Source organism: Parasteatoda tepidariorum, chromosome 6 (assembly GCF_982258835.1).
Source record: "Parasteatoda tepidariorum strain Cologne lab strain chromosome 6, Ptep-v5.0, whole genome shotgun sequence".
Lineage (NCBI taxonomy): Eukaryota > Metazoa > Arthropoda > Arachnida > Araneae > Theridiidae > Parasteatoda > Parasteatoda tepidariorum.
This window is the reverse complement of record NC_141760.1, coordinates 56,797,402-56,806,978: the sequence shown is the minus strand read 5'-3', so window position 1 is coordinate 56,806,978 and position 9,577 is coordinate 56,797,402. Positions and strand designations below refer to the sequence as shown.

Here is a 9,577-nt window from a genome sequence, read left to right as displayed (position 1 = left end):
GCCGTAAAAAGTTTAAATCGATCTCAACACTAAAAATGGTAGCAACCATACACCAAAAGATTTTTAATTGTATAAGATGTAACCCTAAGGGCTTCAATTGCATTAATTGTGTAATTCAGTAGTAGTTGTTATATATTAAGTGAAAATTTTGAAATAAAATCGAACTTTGATGAGTTCGGTATCGTGTGCCTCAAAATATGAGGATAACCCGTAATCCGAAAAATGTGGAAATTAATATTTTAATCAGGAAAATGGTCAAACTTTTTATCTCTTTAGTCTATTTTTATTTTCTCAACTCATTTTTCAAAGCAATAAAAGCTTGAATCGAGCTTGAAAGCTTGTAAAAGCATTCAAAGCTTGAATCGAGTTTCTTCATTAATTTCTAAAACATTGTGGCGTAACTACCACTACGAAAATTGAACATCAATTTACTGGTATATAAGACATGCTAACTTGATTTACTCGCGTGGTACCTTTTGATAGATGAAGGTTGGCATGGTCGATAACTCCGCCCCCACAACATGTTTACCAAAAAATAATTGCGTGCTAAATTACCTTTTAAACACCGCTTAATATTGTTATATATTTTAATTAATTATGCAAATATTTTGAATTTTAAGATAAAATTTTTCATTTTTTAGGACGACTTAGTTTTAGTGAACGGAATCATTCGAATAGTTCATAAATGTTGGAATTCTGTTTGAAAAAGGTATCTAAGTATATGTTTCTTGAAAACTAATCAACCGATATTAGAAAACTTTAATCATTGAAATAACTGTTGTTGAACTCCCGATACCTCTTTGTCCATATATCGCACCATAACGTACCATGATTTATTCCACTACGGGGCATTTTCAAGATGGTTGTATTTGGAATGCTTAGTTATATTTTGTAGCGTGTAACTGAAGTCTATGAATAAAGAATGAATATTCGAGAAACGCAAGCTATGCCTGCGGTCCAACTATATTTAAAAAATGGATCATGTCCAGTTTACAAGAAAAACAGCAATAGACTGTATTGGGGTTCTTTTCCCATTTCATATATAATTGTTTTATTATGACATATGGGTAATTGGCTTGTGTAGTTGTGGGTAAAAATGTCATTTTAACGACTTTAAACATTAGAAAATAGTAAGAGTTGACTTTAATAAGTTCATTATAGAAAGTTTTCGTGCTTAATTCCAGGTCTACTCCTTTTTCCGTGGTAGTTACAGCATCAAGGTCTACGAGCACAAATGTACCAGGTTTCAACCCATTCTGCGCCAACGAACTCTCTTGCGTTCTCCGATTTGTAACCACCAACAATGAACTAGAAATATGTTCACTCCTCGACAGATGGCAGCACAAATTTGTTTCGTTCCGTTGATCACCTTGAATCTTCAAACGAATAGTCTGAGTGTCAAATGAGTCTCCGTAAATGAAGAAAACTTTTCAAATGAAGTCCGTAAATGAAGAAATTTATGATCAGCCGCATTTCATTTTACGAGAAAAATTTGTGGGTGGAGCTATATGTAAGATTAATCATGGTCAGTGTTTTATCTATTAATATAACTATAATTTCGCTTTGAAATTTTTTAAAATGCAGCAATAGATGAACAAGCTTTTTCTCAGCCTGCTGTAAATTGCTTTTATAAATATAATATTTTTACAATATTGTTGCAAATACTACTTAATTTTAAAAGTTCTACAAAAATATTCGTTTGTAACGATGTTTGCCTAAATTCATGTTACTACGTGAAAAAAATGAGAAGATAAAAAGATTCCTTATTAAAAACAATTATATTTTTTTTAATTCATTAGTTCAATTAGTTTATGTGAAAGGATACAAAGGTCAGTTGAATTTGTTTGCCTTCATTGATTTTTACTATAAAATAGTTTCTATGTATATAATAAGAAATGCTTATTTAAAAAATATTTTGGCTACATAAATTAGAAGATGCTTAATTAAGAAGTACTCTTATATTTTAAATACAATACCATAAAAGAAAAGTTGGTCATTAATATTTGGAAAGAGTAGACAAACTAATCTTCAAAATTTATTTAATTCTTATAAAATTAAAACATACCTACTTTGTTTCCGAAATCCCTAAAACATTAACATCTCTATCACAAAAAATGTCGCATTAACTACCATTTTTGCTTTTCTTAAAATCTTTTAGATATATAATGAAATCTCCTATTGTTAAATCTGCTTTTTGTACAAAAAAAATTTCCTTCCTTGGAATTATAAAACAAAGGCTAGTTCAAAAAATGTCACGATTTAGAAATGTCAAAATTAAATGGGATTAAAAACGTTTTTTTTTTTTGAGATCAAAGGAAGTAAACCACCAAGAAAAAATTTCCTGCTAATTTAATTACCTTATTTAAGTTTTGCCTTAAATTTTTCTTCGTGTACATTTTTTTTTACAAACAAAGCTGACCTTTGTATCCTTTCACGTAAACTAATTGAACAAATTAATTAAAAAAGAGTTGTTTTTGTTTAGGAATCTCTTTATCTTCTCATTTTTTTCACGTAGTAAGCAGATTAGATTAATAAATGAAGGAGGAAATAGCTCAATTAAAAAAATATATATATTTATAATAGAAAAACATAAAAAATCCTTTTTAATCTTCTTTTGGAAAACTAATCAAGCATTAAATAAACTATGTTAACTTAACAGTTTTTAAACTAAATCAATTAGGATAATTAAAGAAAAATAATGATAATGTAATTATTTGACTATTATATATCGGATTTCAGCTAATATAATTATCATTCTTACAAGTCTTGAGCTCTGGACGAAAATATGTGCTTATATGTGAAAATAAGTATGTGTATATATATATTATGTGTATATGTAAGCGTATATATATGTATGCGTATATATATATATATATACTAGTGGGCTGTGCCCTCTGCTCGCTAACGCTCACCAACACCCGAAAATTGCTACACAATCTTACATGGTTTGCTTCGCAAACCAAGCTCGCTTCGCTCTCTACTAACTTAGGTACATTGCAAATGCACAAAATTCTAAGAATTCAAGACAATCATTCAAATCCATATAACAACTTTTTTTTTTTAAAATTTAATACAAAAAATTTTAAAAAATTCATCTTTTTAGTAAATACTAAGTCATTAAAATAAATTTGAATTCAAATAAATGACAAATGAATAATGACAGACTCATTTTTCAATGAATGACTAATAACAATAATAAAGCAAATGAATTCGTGAAATAAATCAAAAATCGTCAAATAAATCTGTAATATATAAATTCGTGAAAAAAAGCGCTTTCGACAAAATTCTAAAATAGAGATCTATCGACAAAGACTACTCACTTCTGCCTAGTTAAATAGTATAAGATTGCCGCAGCTGATAGGGTGAATTTCGGAAGAGATCACATTTGGTGAGAATGTTCTCTCTGGTTATTTCAGTTTCCGTTTGTGAAAGCGCGATATGTTGAGCCACCTCAGCTAGATCTGGTATGTGACATTTTTAGCGGCAATCATTGGTCGATTTTCTAGCGTTGCCATTCGGGGAGTTGTAATGCGGCTTTTTTTTGTCGCCGTGTAAGAGAAATATATAAATAGATATATCGTTGAACTACCAAATTTTGAGTTTACGACTACTGATGTTCAACTCCGTAGCCTTGTAATTATGATCCCAATCCTGAAGTCATGAGAACTTCTGTATTAAATATTGGGAGAAACTTGCCTTCGGGGAGGACTTTGTGATGGAACTAACCTACATTTGAGTTACATGTAGAAGAAAACCACGACAACCTCTCACAGTTAGCCTGACGGCAAGGTGACTCTAACTCACGTCTACCACTGAGGATATTTTACGGCAGCTTCTGTGGTCGGTGCAAGACGGATGCGGATTTGTATCGACTAGCCATAACTAGGATTCGAACCCAGTTCACCTCATTGAGAGGCGAACTCTCTATCCCCTGAGCCACCACAGCGTGAGAATATATGTTTGGAAACGATTCATAATATGTTAGGATAGGTACTGTTTTCAACTGTGAAAAGGCCATTTAAATTATCAGCTTAATAAAAAGTGCATTGCAAATAACTTAAATGATAATGAGATTGAAGTTATTTTAAACAATGTTTCACCACTTCTCTGTTTCTAGGATCAATGCAACTGGTCTCACGCTGGCAATCTGATTTTCATTGCAACTAACCTCAATAATGATAGGTAAGATTTTAAAAATGTTTTTATTTTTTTCCTAATATAAATGTTACTTCGTGAGCCCCAAAAAAATTGTATACATCAAATTTTACAAGGATTCAAAAAATATAGAATAAAGACAATGATTACAAAAAACTATTTTGAGTAAATACTTTCATTTATAAACTATGTAATGTATTTCTCCATAACTACATTCAGGAGTAGAGTACTAAATTAAAATACGTGTCTCTATTTAAGAATATATTCCTAATCCTAGTTTTTTTTTGTGTTTACTATGAAAGCAAGAAGTATCCTCAAAATTTTAACCTAAATCTCTCATTCTTTGCGTCTTTGGAGTTCTATTATGTTGATCTACAGCAGCTCTAAACAGCTTTCTCTTTTATTCATAGCAGAACTTTTAAACATTATCTTCAGAAAAACTGAACAGATTTTTTTCCATGTTCTTAAAATGAAAATCAGAAATTTGTATGTACAACAACATATAAATAATTTTTTTAAAACCTTTACTTATAAAAAAGACTTTATTTTTAAATATCCATCATTTATAAATAATCTTTACTTTAATAGAAAAAAAATGATTGAAAAAATCCTAAAGTTATGTTTGAATTGGAAGGTAAAACTCGAAGCAAATATTTATTTTCAGAACCAAATATATGAAATTTAACTATATAATTTGATTCAGATTACTGAGTACTAAGCAGTTTGTTAGCCGTACAAAACAGGCTAATTCTAAACGTTGCCACAATCTTCAATTCATTTTTGTCTAAAAAAATGACAAAACTATAGAAAAAAATGCTTTTTAAATTGCATGCCATTTTAAATTCTATCTTAATCCTACCAGAAATAAAACTTTTTAAATATTAAAGGCTAAAGATGGTGATTATGATGCACTTAAAATCGATCTGTACCAACCCAATAGAGTGACACGATCTGAAATTGTGCTTAAAGTAAGAGAACGAATATTATGAAAATAATATGAAAATGAGGTATAAAAAGGCATTGTTAGAGCTTCAAACGCAGATTTATACATTCTTTGTAATTTTGTTACATTACTATTAGTGGCTTCGTATGTTGTTAATGTAACAATAATAAATATTTTATAGAAAACAAAAACAATTGATAAGATAAATGCACTCGTAACTTACTGCATTCACGTACATTTCATATCGACGTTCTACAAATTTTTCATCACAGAACAAAACTAAACATAACCGCTGTTGCCATTCTTAATTTACAATATATATGCGCTTACATTCAAACTAAACATAATCGCTCTTGCCATTCTTAATTTACAATATATTAGCGCTTACACTATTGAGTTGCTCGGAAAGTAATTTCGTTTTCCCCAAACACAAGAAATCAGTAGTATTTTTTTTAACACTTTAATCGAGCCAACTTCACACTTAAATCATATAATCATTATAAATTTTGAAAGCTGATACAGAAATGCTTACTCGGGAAAAAGTTCGAGTTATTCTATACAGCAGTTTTCGGTTGGAGCCCCGTGAAAATGAAAAGCGGCATTTTTGGCATAGTTTAATTATCTTTTATCAAGAAGGTAAAAATGCTGTTAAAGCGGAAAAAAAAGTATTTGGTTTATGTAAGAAAATGATGTATTGACATTAAGATAGTGCCAAAATTGATTTGTGAAATTTTGTTAAGATGCTCTACACCAGTTCAGGCTGATGAAGACATTAATTAACGATCTCTGACGAATAACAAGTCATGAGATGACTGAGAAATTAAACTTGCCAAATTCAACCGTTCATAATAATTTAAAACGGCTAGGTTTATTCTCAAATATCGGCATATGGATTCTTCATGTTCTCACGAAAAAAAATTAGTGTCGTCGTCTTAAGCGTCTGTGATTTGCTTCTTAAACATCGAGGAAATAATCTATTTGTGAAAGGTATCATAACTGAGGATGAGATCTTGATTGTCTACAATATTTGTTCAGGTCTCTACGAAAAGACGGCAATACCTTTACTTGAAATTAGAAGGTCAAAAGTCACATGCATCAGCTTTTTGCCGGTAGAGAATAAAACTTTTATGAACTAGAAATCATACAACTGCCAGAGAAAATCAAAAGGTATTGGATCAGAATGAACAATATATACTTAAATAAAATTTCAATAAAATACTTCATCGCAATTATTTCACAAGGATTCATTTTCACAAAGAAAAAGCGAATTTTTTCTTCCAAACAACTTAATGCTAGTAAAATTTTTTATTAAAACAGTTAAAAAATTTTGTACTCTTTTTAATAAAGGCTGAATTTTAATCATTTTTGTTTAATTTAAATTTTTCATCTTAAAGTTTAATGCATGCTTTAATAATACTTTTAATCAATTTCAACTTCTTGAAACACATTTTTAAGATTAATTGATTTGTACTTCATCATAATTGCTTCTAATTCTAGCAATTTTTGCCAAAATATTTGTTTTCTAAAGCTTTCTAAGAATTCCAATCAAGTTACAAATGTATTCTACTTTTTTTTTGCAAATAAATTAAATGATTTAAAATCGCATGCATATTCATAAGTGCTTACAGAAAGTATAATTATCAATTTTCATGTTCAAAAGTAAAGTTCTAAATATAAATCATATAATTTTTTTTTCCAAATAAAGCTCTAGTAAGCAGAGTTTTATCATAAAAATAATTCCAGTTTCTGAAAATATTAGCAATAGTTTTATTATTTTAAAGTAGATCTGCAGTAGATCTTGAAAGTTATATAAACTATTTTCTTCACATTATTTAAATATTTTGCAGTGAAAAAAAGTCCCTTATAAAAAAAAAATAGGTTGTACTTTCATCTTAGGTTAAACATATTACGAATTGATGATACCATAGTAATCGAAATAAAAGCAAAATTGAAGGTTATTTAAACATTCATGTAAAACGAAAGAAAAAAGCAGATTTTATAAAATAATTCTAAGAAGTAGAGATCGAAACAAACAGGATTTCCCAATTATAATTCTTTTATATTATAAATGATATTTTCCAAAGATTTCATTAACAACTGCTTCATTTTAAATATTTTAATTATAATAAAACGTGATTAATTAGTCCAATAAATTACACAAGAAATTCATTTACTTGTATTCTTTTCTGAAGATTAATTGCTTCCTATTGTCTGCTCGAATCTGAACAAATGCTACTAATTGCTTTGATTGAAAAACTGTAATACAAGATTTAATTTAACTACATCGAGGTTTTCAATAGCATTTTCTTTGTGAAAATAATTGCTTTAATTTTTTTTTAAGATCAATTACTTCATTTTACAACATATAATACAAATTGCTTTTAACGCTTATGTATTTCATTTATAAAAAAATCTTATAGTTTGTACAATAAACTTATCTTCTTTACTTAAAATTTAAAGTTAACTTTGCACTGCTTAAAATTTTGTACAATTAGTGAAAATAATAGCAATTTATAGGATTAAACAAGAAATAAAAACTCGCAATCGAGTCGTTACAATCGGCTGTTAATTCAGAACACAACAGTTCAAATTCCGTTTAATATGCCCCCACATCTAGGTTCATTCATTTTTCAAGACACGTGTTTTTCACCATCGCCGATAAAAATATATTTATTAGCCGATACATGTAGAGAATTAATTAGAGTCAGATTGTCAGATTGCCGACGTCTCATCTAAGTTTTTTTTAAATGTTTATTTTACATTAAAATGCTAAGTATTATTTAAAGAGCTATTTTTTTTATTATAGGTGCAAAGATTGAACATGGTTTAACTCTAAGAAAACAAGTAAACGATGTTCAAACAAAGAGCAATATCAACTTTTATGCAGTCAGTTACAAAAATTTAAATGCACTTATGTCATATTCTCTGGAGAACGACATCAAATGTACAATTACATAGTCAATCAGACTTTTATTAAAAGTGAAAAAGGAGATTTTTGAACATTTGAAAAGGTTTCATAAACTTAAATAAAAATATATCCTATAAGCTAATAAAATCAAATTCAAATAGCACGCTACACTTACAAGAAAATTATATTCCACGGTTCACTAGAACAGAGTATTTTTATTATTAAAAAAACTCACACGTCAGTTTTACGAGTTTAGATAAGAGACAGCATAACCCCACTAATTAAAAAACTGGGAGAGACCTCCTGAGTCTATTGGTTTCACTATTCCGCCGAATGCTCTGAAGCTTGAAGGTACTGGGTTCGAATCCCACGTATCTCTGGATGTATCTTTGGGATATCCTCCTCTTACTTGTGCTATCTGTTCTTTAATTTGGCAATAGCTTATAAGCCGTTCCTTTTAATAAGCACACAAGTATATGCATGTATGTGAGTAAATAAATAAATAAATAAATCTAATTCACAAAGGTCCCGCAATGGACTGATCGTTAAGACACGGTTCCCAGCAGATCACCGAAGTCAAGCATCACAGCCTGCGGTCAGTGTGCGGGTGGGTGACCACTTGGATCAGTCTGCGTAGGGACCGAGGGTCTGTGGTATGGGTCCTCGTTAAACTGTGCTACCGTAAAGTGCTCGACTTCGCGCGCAGGTCGTCGGGCTACCGAAGCGGGCGTGCCATCCCCTCCGCAGAGGATCAAAATTGTGATGGCATGTCTTCGGATCATCCTCAGGGATGTTTCCCAGACCGTCGCCAATAGCCCATTGTATCGAGCACTTTACGGTAGCACAGTTTAACGAGGACTAATACCGCACACCCTCGGTCCCTACGCAGACTGATCCAAGTGGTCACCCACCCGCACACTGACCGTAGCCAGTGATGCTTGACTTCAGTGATCTGCTGGGAACCGTGTCTTAACGATCAGTCCACTGCGGGACGGTACTAGAGATGCAAAATGGACTATTAGCGACGGTCCGGGAGACATCCCTGAGGATGATCCAAAGACTACATACATGCGTCACATACCGTTTTACAGGAAGAACACATTCACTCACCATCCATCAATTCATCGAAATTTTGATCTGAACAAGAGCACAATCAATCTCCAATCCAGTACCCCCGATGGGAACTTGGAGAACTTTGTTATGGAAACTCGGAGGACTTTACGATTTAGCTTGCACCATTCACCATTTTGTACACGGGGAGTTTTCGGTCGGTGGAGATTGAACTCACGACCTTTGGGACATGAGTCTAGCACCCTAACAGCCAGACCACCAGCCTACTACAAAAGAACTTTCTGCGATGCATCATGAGGTTGTTCTAATATCTGTAAGGGCATACTGATGTCCGCGAGATTTTTACTGATAATTATTTTCACTGATAAATTATTCCAGTTCAAATTTTAATATCAATTTAATAAACAATTAAAGATTAATTTAAACTTAATTCATAATTATAATAATGAATTGTGTATCCACACAAACAACTTTCTCTATTCCCAAATAGAAGCTTCCAA

At 30.9% G+C, this 9,577-nt stretch overlaps 1 long non-coding RNA gene across 1 annotated transcript; it reads left to right on the top strand.

Moving 5' to 3' along the window:
* The first annotated feature begins 1,179 nt into the window (after positions 1–1,179).
* Positions 1,180–8,112, top strand: LOC147808055 (uncharacterized). The gene is made up of 3 exons (XR_015434911.1): positions 1,180–1,525; positions 4,118–4,182; positions 7,905–8,112. It is a non-coding gene; the product is annotated as an uncharacterized LOC147808055 (long non-coding RNA).
* The last annotated feature ends 1,465 nt before the right edge of the window (positions 8,113–9,577 follow it).